The sequence below is a fragment of the Lissotriton helveticus genome, chromosome 3_1, assembly GCF_964261635.1.
Source record: "Lissotriton helveticus chromosome 3_1, aLisHel1.1, whole genome shotgun sequence".
Classification (NCBI taxonomy): domain Eukaryota; kingdom Metazoa; phylum Chordata; class Amphibia; order Caudata; family Salamandridae; genus Lissotriton; species Lissotriton helveticus.
The window spans coordinates 795,050,579-795,062,835 of NC_136061.1; the positions used below are offsets into that span (position 1 = coordinate 795,050,579).

Here is a 12,257-nt window from a genome sequence, read left to right on the forward strand (position 1 = left end):
ATCGTTTTAGCTGCCTCCTTCATTAAAATGATATCCGTTCTAATGCTATAATACAAGGACTAATACTACAGGATGAATGAAGTGGGTCTTAAAGAGTGAGCTGAGGGCAAATTGGACAGCCAACGTCTTCACCGTTGTGATATTCAATCACACAAGAGCTACTGTTTTCACTGAGGCAAAATAATTGAGAGTCTTTTTTTAATTCAGGCAAAACTCTCCTCCAATTATTAATGCATCCTCCATTTTTGTTCAGTTAGTAAATAGATTTTACCAGAAGCGCAATTTGATTTCTTATCTGTAATTTAAAATAATTCTCATTGTTATGTGTGGACTTGTTGCAACATGTTCGATGTGTTATTCATTTGGTTGTTCACAATGCTTAACTCACGTGTAAAATAACTTGCTGGCCTTTCATGATAGAATATTTTAATTCCTCAATTGGATTTCATTTTGATTCCAATTACAGCTGATACAAACATGTTTAATACTACTGCTCAGGAAAATGGATGGGATTACACTGTGTTCCTTTAAGCGAACAGTAGTAAAGTAGGCATTTGAATTTATTCAGCCTTTAAAAAAAAAGAGTAAATCAGTCTTTAATTAATTAAGCCCCATTAAATTGCCCCTCCTTCTCAGAAGGTGCAAAACAATGGAGTGACATTCGATATTGCTGTGTCATTTACACCACAGGTAAAAACAACTGAACAAAGAACCTTCTGCAATTCTTTCCCTTTAGTTGCTGATTATCGCCTCGTGCACGTTCATTTTTTGTGATATCCCACCTTGACTATTCACTTCACAGGGACAACAACTATCAAGCTAAACTGGTCCCATCAGGCCACTCCAAAGGTCCCTGAATTGGATTGTTGATCAACTGCAAACCTTTACCTCTAAGGGAGTTCGTCTTTTAGTCTATAGTGGATATAATGGCAGGAATTCCTTCCTTATGCAATGGATTTCAAAGCGTGATGTTCTGGCTCATAACGTGTCCACCGGGAAATAAAATCTTGCAAAAGGAGCAAAACCCCACCAGATAAGCTCTTCCTATTGACAGTATGGCCCTAGTCCCTACCCAGACCATGGGTTTGGATGCCTTGGCTTGCAACCTTTTTCTTTTCGTTCCAGTTGAAGCAGTTTCCAACAGACACAAGAAAACATGTACACTATGCAAGAGTAATAAAGTCAATAAATACAGAAAAGATACCTACACAGATAATATTTATAGATACTTGAGTGCCAGGATTTGGTTTCCTGTTTGTTCCTATTTCTAGTAGCCAAATCATTGAAAACAACTTCATCAGTCCTACCAAAACATAATGAAGTAAGTTCAAAGAGTAAATAAAGAAAGAAGAGTTTCTGCTTTAAGAAGATTTGAGAATGAAAGCCCACCAAGAAACAAATAGCTCTTTTAGACCTTAGTCTGCAAACTGATCTCTCTCTGAGCCTGACTCACAAAGCTATACTCCATGAGTAGGTGTAGTTTACTTTTGGAAATTCAAGAGTATGTCAGGAATAAGTAAAGCATAAGCCAAGATACACCTCCTTAAATAAGGTGGGTTTCTACAGTAGCCTCTGTGAACTCTATGTTGGAGAAACCAGGTTGTGCTGCCAACATCCTAATCTATATTGCTCAACTTCACCCCTTTGTTCCTTTAGAAGGTCATGGATTGGACAGTTATGAGCCAAGAAACCAATCGTCTTTTTTTTTTTTTCTGAGGATGTTAGCTCTGCCTAATGTCCACCATGAATGTGGGTCTGAGAATGGTCTTGTGTACATTGCAGATTATTTATTTTCTTTTGTTCGTGTTCCAGTCCTTGTTAGTTCTTGATTCCATTGACCACTTCACGCTTTCAGGTTAGACTTAATGTGGCAGGTTTATCTGTTTTTGTTCAGTGTTAGAGAGTAGAAAAGTCATCTGATGGTTAAAAACATGAAGACAGATATAGCTTGTTTGGTCTTCCTCCTATCATGTATTCCCTCTACACCTGAACACCTACCTAAACTCCCTTCCCAAAAACCCATATGGACAGAAAGTTCCGTGAATGTGCCCGTATTTACCACAGTGTTAACTCAGAGGCTACTGAGATGAGTATAAAGTCATGATTTTGAGAGCTTGATGCAGTCATACTTTTGAAAACTAGAATATTTCAACTAAATGGAAAGAACAGAAAGAATGGGACTTTGCGTTTGCCAGACTCCGGTACACGTCAAGTCTGTCTCTATCTACAGCATGCCGTACTTAGCGATACAGGATTGATGATGATTTATCCCCAAACTCTAAATGACCCATGGTCAAAGTAACTCTCCCTCAGCTCTAATATCTACTACACAGTTGCATATCACTCGCGCTTTGTTTTTTAATGCTCACGGATGCCTCTGTAGCCCCTTATACGGGCAACATATCCAGCTGTTATGTACACGTACAGATGCCCCCGAGGCTAGGTCTTTGCTCTATTAATACCGCTAGCTGACAAAATAAATAATGGCGTGTTGTATGTATATTGCAAGCACCCTTGTTCACTCACTCACATTTGCCCAAACAGATTTGCTGGTGGGTGATTTATAATAATCAGACTTCCATATACACCGCTGACCTTTGTCTAAAAATAAATGAGATGTGTGGAGATGACAGATTTTTCCATACTAATCCCCTCAGCAGCAGGCACCTGTTGGGCTACCTTTGCTCAATTAACTTTGACATGAACTTTAAACGAGTTACCAAAATCTTAAACATTTTTACAGAGACTTCATTCTGAAATTGCTTTGATTATGAAATAGTTCTAAGATATGTTGAAATTGAAATAAGTAAGTTGCAAATATTTAAATTAGAAACGAATAATTTAAAAGAGGTCGAAAAAAGCTGTTCCCAAACTGAATCAGGCAACAAATAAACAGAAAATTATAGTAATAAATACTTACAAATAGACAGGAAAATCAGCCCCAGCACCCAGAAATCACTGGTTAGTTGCTTCTAAATTCATGAAACTGACCTAAAAATGCAAACGAGAAATACAAATTACATGTAAAATAGAACTCCAAACCACAATGAATGTATTACTTTGTATTTTGTTGGGGGGGAAAACAGACATTTTCTAACTAAAATCTACTAATTGCAACCAGCCCAGCACCATTGTTACAATTCAAGCCGAGTAATTTGCACAGTATTTGTTTCCAGGAAACCCGAACCATGAGAAACCATTATTACATTGTTCTGCCTTTTACACCATAGCAACACAGTCCATTATGGCTTCTAAGAACTTGCAGAAATGCGAGCACGGTTATCATCCCAGCGTTCAAAACAAGCGGAAAATAAACAGCAAAAAAAGAGGAGGGGAGAGGGGGGGCACGTTGGAGCTCGACACATAAAGGCAAAAATCCATTTTAGGAATGACGCTGCAGCGACCAAATGAAATGAAATGGCTCGGTGACCCTTGAGGAAGCTCAGCTGGACTGAATGTGAGGTAGATTCGATACCATGAACTAGAGGGGAGTTTCTGTTTCACCCCTTCCTTCATTCCCCAAGTAGAAGCTTAGCAAAAGAACAATGCATTCAGTATAAAGCACGACAGAGTCTGGATTCTTTTTCCTCAAAACCCTTAGTTCTGGCGCAAAAAGGTAACAGATGCAACCCTAACCCACAGGGCTTGCCTTACAAAATTCTTGGGCTAACACAATGAGTCACTTTATGCCGCTAAATATCCATGGCTTCCTCCCGCTCCAGAGCCACTCCCTCCCTCCCTGCACATGTGTTAGTGAGTGGTTAGCAAGTTTATTTTTATTGTTCCGCCGTCTAAAAGGCAGCCCATTTTTACTTTTTCTGAAAACAAAGGAACTCTGTGGCACAAGGCCTACAGTCTAAGGCCCACATACAATGCTGGCATAGACAAGTGCCATCTGTAATGTAAGAAGATAGGGGCTACTCGTTTGAATTAAAACATGTCCGCACTTGCGTGAAGCTGGCATATTCGCAGGCAAATTGCAGCTGAGGGATTGTAATGTATTTTTATTTACAACTTCATTTTATTGACACTTCCATCCACACGCACAGGAATCACTTAAATAAAGGGGCCTGACATAAAAATGAATTTTATGAGGACGACAAGAGTAGAATGGTATTTCAGTAGTTGTTACAAGATACCCAATTATCTGAATCATGACTAAGGGCCAGATGTACAGAGCTTTTTTCAGCTCGCAAGCAGCCTGATTTGCAGAACTGGGCCGTTTGTGATCCGAATATTTTTTTTTTAAATGTACAATGCTCTATTTGCGATTCCGTGAGGTATTACCGAATCATAAACGGGGTTTGTGAGTCACCATTAGGAAGGGACGTGCTAACGTTGTCCCTTCCAAATAACGAGTGGCAAGTATGCATGTTTTAGGACTGGAATGTTGTCGTAAAACATTCATAATTTACCGACTTCGTGGAGGAAGTGGTAACCCATTCGCAAATGGGAAAGGATCCACAAGGGCCCCCTTCCCCTTTGTGAATGTGGACGCCAACATTTTTTAAGAGCAGGCAGTGCTCCCACAGACCACTGCCCAATCGTACAAACTGAAAAGGAAGCTTTTCATTTTTCTTTTTAAATGTATTTCGTTTTCCTTTAGGAGAATGGGCTGCATTTCTAAGTTAAGAGTTGCTTTATTTAAATAGCAGTCACAGACGTGATGGTCTGCTGACCCCAGCAGGTTGCCATTCCTGTGAGTGCTAGCCATTCCTTATAATGGGTAACAAATTGCGATTTGTCTCATGAAATTTAATGAGGAAGGTCCATTGCGACCCATTTCGAATAGCAAACAGCGTAAAACACACTGTTGTATATAGCTGTTTGCGATTTTCTAATAGCAAATCACAAAAATTCGCTATTAGGAAATCACAACTGGAAGTCTATGAACATGTGGCCCTCCATCTTATATATATATGTAATATATGCAGTATTATGCCAAGATATGTAGGAAAGCCGAGTGACCTGTATTGTGGTGGATAGGAAAGAGTTGACTCTGGATGAATGCATGTGTCACAATTTTGCATTTAACCTCTGGGATCCTGAGAGGCACATCTAGATTTACAAAGCTGTGCGGCGGACAGGTTGGAGTGCAAACAGTAGAAGACTGTAATGATAGCACCCTTCAACAACAGCTCCTTTAGCCACAGTGGTGGTTTCACAGTGCATACTTACACTCCAACCTAGATACCACTTAGAGCATCAGGAGGCTGCTGACATTGGCAGGTGTGGCAGGGTATACTCAGACATGAGTCCCTTGCTCACTGCTCCATCAGGATTCAAGCAAGCCGGGCCGACGACGGCTGAAATGCCAGAAACCGGTCCCCGGAAGCTTGTCTCCTTTCTGGTGAAGAATTGGCTTGGTAGTTTGGTCTGCCCTGTTCCCATGATGCACTGGGCCAGGGACAGACTAATTTGCATATAGCCAGGTTCTGAGCTGGGATGGGGCAGTGAGCTAAATAACGGTGATGGATCAAGCCCTGATCTTTGGACTGGGTTGGAGTGGTCTGCTTAATTCAGACACTCTGTTCATCACCACCCCCTTTTCTGAATCGTTTTTGGCCACTATAGGTGTGGCAGGGTATACTCAGACATGAGTCCCTTGCTCACTGCTCCATCAGGATTCAAGCAAGCCGGGCCGACGACGGCTGAAATGCCAGAAACCGGTCCCCGGAAGCTTGTCTCCTTTCTGGTGAAGAATTGGCTTGGTAGTTTGGTCTGCCCTGTTCCCATGATGCACTGGGCCAGGGACAGACTAATTTGCATATAGCCAGGTTCTGAGCTGGGATGGGGCAGTGAGCTAAATAACGGTGATGGATCAAGCCCTGATCTTTGGACTGGGTAAGAGTGGTCTGCTTAATTCAGACACTCTGTTCATCACCACCCCCTTTTCTGAATCGTTTTTGGCCACTATAGGTGTGGCAGGGTATACTCAGACATGAGTCCCTTGCTCACTGCTCCATCAGGATTCAAGCAAGCCGGGCCGACGACGGCTGAAATGCCAGAAACCGGTCCCCGGAAGCTTGTCTCCTTTCTGGTGAAGAATTGGCTTGGTAGTTTGGTCTGCCCTGTTCCCATGATGCACTGGGCCAGGGACAGACTAATTTGCATATAGCCAGGTTCTGAGCTGGGATCGGGCAGTGAGCTAAATAACGGTGATGGATCAAGCCCTGATCTTTGGACTGGGTAAGAGTGGTCTGCTTAATTCAACACTCTGTTCATCACCACCCCCCTTTTCTGAATCGACATTGGCATGTGCCAGTCCTTGCACCATTGTGACTAGACTAGAACCAATGATAAATTACTGTTGGGCATTGGCATAGTTATTCCTTAAGAACAAGTGAGGGCAGTACCTGTGCAGCTCTGGCATTCACTACTTTACATACACGCCATAATTCAAGCATGAATATTTATGCTAATAAGCAATAACACTTTAAAGCATGACATAATTTAATTAACAATGCACAATCAAACCACAAAATAATGCTACACTTACAGTCATCTCTTTTCTAGTGATAAAGTTAATATGAATTGTAATCTGAGTTGTATTAATTACATTTGCAATTGCTTCTGTCACATCGAGAGTGAGGTCATGAGCAGTGGATTGCAATTGGTGTGTGCATATCAACCATGGTTTGCATAGTTTTTATGCAAGTTAAGGATTATGGAGCTAAGCATAACTGCAAATGTCAGTGTTTTTTCAGTTTTAATTTGTAACTTTAACTGTGCGTAACTATAACTGTGCATGAACTGTTGTGTTTTTTCAGTGAATGTATGTGGTTTTTTTAAACATGTGCTAAATTTTTATAACCAAAGCTAAGCTTAACTTCAATTTAACTTTAATTTTTTCAGTGCACATATGTGTTTATGTATGTATGTATCTTATGTATGTTGTATAGATAGATAGATAGATAGATAGATAGATAGATAGATAGATAGATAGATATGCATAATTAAATATACATAAGCATTCGCTGTTTCTGCCTCTGGCATGCACTCAACTCCCATCCTCTTGCTCTCTCTCTCTCCGTTTCTGTCTCACTCTCCCTCACTCATCAGTCATGCAGGAAGCAGCAACACATCATGACAGGATCTGTTCTTTCTATGACCCATAGCAGGTGCAGATGTGAAAAGAACCCCGGCTCAGTTTGATCTCGAGAATATCACCCAGAATCCGAAGTTATAAGGACCATAGCCTAAAACAATAGTGGAATGCTTCTCCAGTGCACCTTACTCAGATAGAATGAAGTTGAAAATATGTTAAAAAAATAAATAAATAATGAAATATTTCGAAGTTTACGAACACATATTTTAAACAAAGGCAACCCGTAATCTTGAAATTCACTTCAGTAAATTCTGATACCTGTGCACTGTACTAAAAGTCAAACAAATATAGATTGGGACCAGGGCAGACTGGGAACAGAAACCAGCCCTGGCAAACTGCTCGGCCAGCCCCCAGAAGGGGCGGCTGAGCTGTTTTTTAGGGCAGGTTTCGGCCGATTTTGTTACAGGGGGCTGATATTGCCACCCTGTAACAAAAATAGCCCCCAGGGGCTAAAAAGTGGCACTCACCCTGGCGGCCCACCGGGGAAATGCCCGATGCCCGCTATGGCCAGTCTGGCCCTGATTGGGACTCACTCACAAAGGTAAATGACACTTTCAAATAAGTTCACTGCTTTTTGATATTCACAAACACTGAGTGTAAGTTACTATGAAGAAAAGAAAAACAGTAGGTCCAGCGCTATCAGCACTAGACATGGCCAACCACTGGTACCTCAACATCCTCCCATGGCAAATAATGGAGGTAGGGATGTAAAGTAAAGCCCCATAGGAAAGAATAATACAATTAATTATTTTTAACTCTTAAAATATAAATACATATAAATTAATGTTCATAAATAGCTACATTACTTAGCTGCAGTTGTCACTAGATAGTTATAGTTAAGTCTGATTTTCCATAGACAAAGCATTTTTGGCTTTCTAATAACTTTGGCCACGTTTGACAAATCTACATGAACTTTTACCCCAAAAAGTTCATCCACCTCAGTTCCTTGCTGGAAAGTTTCAGGGGGACCCATCAAGCAGGGGCTGAGAAAACAGGGGGGCCCAAAATTATAAAATCTCCAAGTATTTTCCTTAGACTTCTTTAGGTAGGGCTAATAGCAAAAGCTGCAAAACATAATTAGCATATTCGGCAGGAAGCTAGGTCTTGGGCTGCAGAATGTGCTTTTTGTGATTTGGTGAAAATCTATTCAGTAGTTTTTTAGAAATTAAGGTTAAAAAATAATTGTATATTTTGGCAGCTGGGTTCACAAGAGTCGCGCAGACTCTCCTAGGAGCACCAATTTAAAAATAGATCATACTGATTGGCCCAGAGAGTGTCATTTTCCAGGTGGTAAGCATTTTTTTGAGTTGCCTATATCTTTTGCGCATCTTCACAATTTCTTTTTTAAAAAGTGCCCTTAGTGATTCTAGTTGTGCATGGGTAATTTTGGGGTGATCAATCAAGTGGGAGCTGAGAACAATGGGGGGTCAAAAAGGTGAGTTTTCTCATGTTAATTCTCATAGAGTCTTTAGACACGCTGGCAGTAAGGTAGATTTTGGTTTGCACATCATGCTTTTATGTATTTGGTTTAAATCTGTTGAGTACTTGCTGAAAAAATGTAAGGAACTCCACATTTGTATACCTACAATTGTGGCAAATTCACAAATAAGAATGAGCTCATGCAGAAAACTGCAGACCTCTGATTGGCTGCCAACACCTCAACCAGGATTTGTTGGCAGCCATCTTGGGACTTGGCTTCAGCCGAGTCCCCTAAATAAAGGTGAAAAAAAAAGAAAAGGGGGCAGGGTAGCAATACCTGATCCCCAAGCCTTGGTCTTGGTCTGCAAAAAACCCAAAAATAAGACAGTCACAGGCTCCTGCGCTTATTTAGAAAAGGGCCCCAGGGTGAGCAAGGTTCCGGAGGCATTTTCTAGAAGCAGCACACAAGGCCTCCCTCCTGAGGCTCTTTGAGCACTGGGGGCCAATACCTTCCCGGGTTTTATTTAATTAAGAAGGGGGGCACACAAACCCCCTTACTAGGTTGTTGCAAGCCCCGGGGATCACCACCTACCATGGGCTAATAGAATAATGGTGCAAAGTTGCACAGACCCCTGCACCATGGGGACCACCAGCTCCCAAGGGCAAAAAAACATTAAATATTGTGGGGCCGGCGGGACCCCATATGCCCCAGGGACCACAACCTCCCAGGGCTAATTTGACTATGGCGCGGGGCGGCACGTACTCCTATGCCCCGGGCACCACAACCTATCTGCAGCCAAATATTGATTTTGAAAAAGGAGGGGCGGCCACATGGCCTACCTCCTCGAGCCATATATGGCCCTGGGATCCACCACTCCTGAGGGCCGGCTCTTGCTATGTCACGGGGTGCCCACCCCTGGGACATAGCTGTTTGCTTTTGCTTGGCAGTAGCTGACAGCTCCCTGTGTGTAATACCAATTCCGGTTCCCGCTGAAGGCGGGGAGCCGGCTGGGACAGTGGGGGACTTGAGGCTCCCCGTGGGCCCATTGCACACTGGGTGCCCTGAGTAGAATCCAGGGCATCCAGGGAAACATGGCCAGGCACCAGGGGATGGCGTCCCCAGGGCAGAAATTGGTTTGGGATGGGGCCCGCACATTCCCCCTCTCCCTTTGCATTAAGGCCATGCCCCGGGGATGGAGATCCAGAGGCCAAAATCAGCCAGGAAAGGGGGGTGCATGGCCCCCCACCCCAAAGAAAATATATATTTATTAAGGCTGAGTTCCAGGAGATGAGGTCCCAGGGGCTGAAATTGGCCTGAGGGGGGGGTTGCATTTCCCCGCTACTCAATTCAGTTAAGGCCAGGCCCTGGGGGGCAGCCCCCCTCCCCCATTCAAATGTGTCTGGTCCCAGTGGATGGGGCCCCCGGAGCTGAAATCAGCCCAAGGAGAGGGAGGGCCACCTGGCACCAACTCCACCAATGAATTGTGATGGGCCCTGGGCCTCCCTGGCCAAAATTGACATGCCGAGGGGTGTCATGCAGCCCCCACCCCCATTCACATGTGGCCTAGCCACTCACAAACCCACTTGCCTACTCACACCCACACTCACATGCCCACTCAAAGACCCACGCACACACTCATGCACCCACTCAGGGACTCATACACCCACTCACAGACCCACTCAGAGACTCCCACACCCACTCACAGACCCACTTAGACAATCACACCTCTGCTCACAGACCCACTCTGAGACTCACACACCCACTCACAGACCCATCAGAGACTCATGCACTTACTCACAGACCCCACTCACTCACAGATCCACTCGAAGACTCATGCACCCACTCACAGTCTAACTCACACACTTATGGAGGCACTAGCAAACCCAATGAGACACACACCTTCTCACGGCCACACTGAGACGCTCAGTCACCCATTGAGACACTCACTCACCCACTCACTGGCCCACTCAGACAGTTACACACCCACTCCCACACCCATTGAGACACTGATGTAGCCACTCCCAGGCACACTCAGATACTCACACACAAACTCACACACCCGTTGAGATACTATTGTACACACTCACTCTCAAGGTTACAGGTTACAGTTCATACAGCTCCACCAGTTCATTTAGAGGGACACGACTGCAGCAATCATTTAAAAAATATTGAAAGTACATGCCATTCTGTGGAGATATACCTTACCTACCAGATCTGGTCTAGGGACAGCTTCTATCCAATATCATGCTTTCACAAAAATGTATAATAGAAACACATATACATATGTGCTTACATAAAGGGGCTTTCTGTCAGCCCTTTTCATCAAAGTGTGATTTGAATTTTGCTTCCAACCTCAATAGAATAGAGAGCACGGTGCCCCCCAACCCCATTTTTTCCATTCAATGTTTTGCACTGAATGACAGAATTTTGCCTCAGAACATGTGCGCACCCACCTGAAAAAGGGAGCCCTTCACTGCCAGGACTGGTATGCTTGAGCCATTTTCGCATATCACATATGGTTAAAAAAACAAATTAAAAAAAACATTGCAATGCATGCTATGGCCAGACTTACTGGTCTTGACATGGCTTATTTTGCTTTTGATCTTAATTTGAATGTTTCTTCTTTTGCACAGCTTGGGTACTCTTGATACCAAACATGCTATAAAACTGCAGATCTGGTGTGCCTCAATAACACTGTTAATGTTCCCTGACATTAAAGAGATCCTTCACTCTTTCTTCCAATCTGCAGTCTTCTGTGGAAGCCCCTCTCGACCTCCATATGTAGACTTTAACCATTGCATCACATGTAGTGTTTTTATCTGGGAAACATTTTGCCAGAAACAAATTTTGTTTAAAACCATATAGATCATTCAGACAGAAGAGTTCTCTTTTTTCATTTCCAGCTTTTTCCTTTCTAACCTTCTCATGGTTGTAATATATACAAGTTTTATGATTTGATTTCAAAAGATTTTATTAGAATTTTTTTATGTACAGTACAAATATAGTGAAGGCAATAATGGTGTTGTTATACGCCGTTGGGGTTACAGTAGGCATATCGTTGACATGATTAGTCACGTGTACATTAGATAGGCAATCATGACCTTGGCGTATGCTGCATTGGTGGTCTTATGTATTACCCTCGAAGGTAGGAAACGGAAGCAGGAAAAGAGAGAGAGGAAAAGAGGACAGGATGGGTAGCGGGGTCGTTAGCTGCCATACTTTCAGAGTTTGCGATGTGAGGAGGCTGGGTGTGAGGAACTGGTGACCGTACAGTGCTTATTTTGTAGGAAAATGTATGCTTAGAAGCTTTTCTTAGGTGTTTCTGAATGCTGGGTTGCTCGATTGCAATACTGCGTGGTTGTTATTCCACTACAAGCCTCTTTCTTTCACCTCCCTACACTTCCTGTATCTTTATCATACTTTTGTAAAATATTTTCATCCTTGCTTTCTTATAGCTAATTTATCTTTCTTTTCATCCTTTTTGTGGTCTAGCTTGCCAACAGACATTTATGTGAGCATCATTAGAGAGGGGCTTTGGCACCACCCACATGTTGGAAGCCTAGAGTACATGTTTTTGATAGGGCAGAAGTTGTATGCTTCCACAAAAAGGTGCTTGTCTTCCGTAAAGCTGTGATCATTTTGTTTACTAATACAGCTGCCTGAGCTAGGACATCCATGGGCACACTCATGACATTGTAATGCTACTAAAGTGTCTTAGATAACTAGATA

At 42.8% G+C, this 12,257-nt stretch overlaps 1 protein-coding gene across 3 annotated transcripts in view; it reads right to left on the reverse strand.

Annotated features, from left to right (window-relative positions):
- SOX6 (SRY-box transcription factor 6) overlaps positions 1-12,257 on the reverse strand; it is a 789,572-nt gene that overhangs the window by 650,411 nt on the left and 126,904 nt on the right. For all 3 annotated transcript variants that reach the window (XM_078681029.1, XM_078681026.1, XM_078681027.1), the window contains exon 2: positions 2,921-2,991. The gene's annotated coding sequence lies outside the window, so the exon portion shown is untranslated. The remainder of the gene's footprint in view (positions 1-2,920; positions 2,992-12,257) is intronic.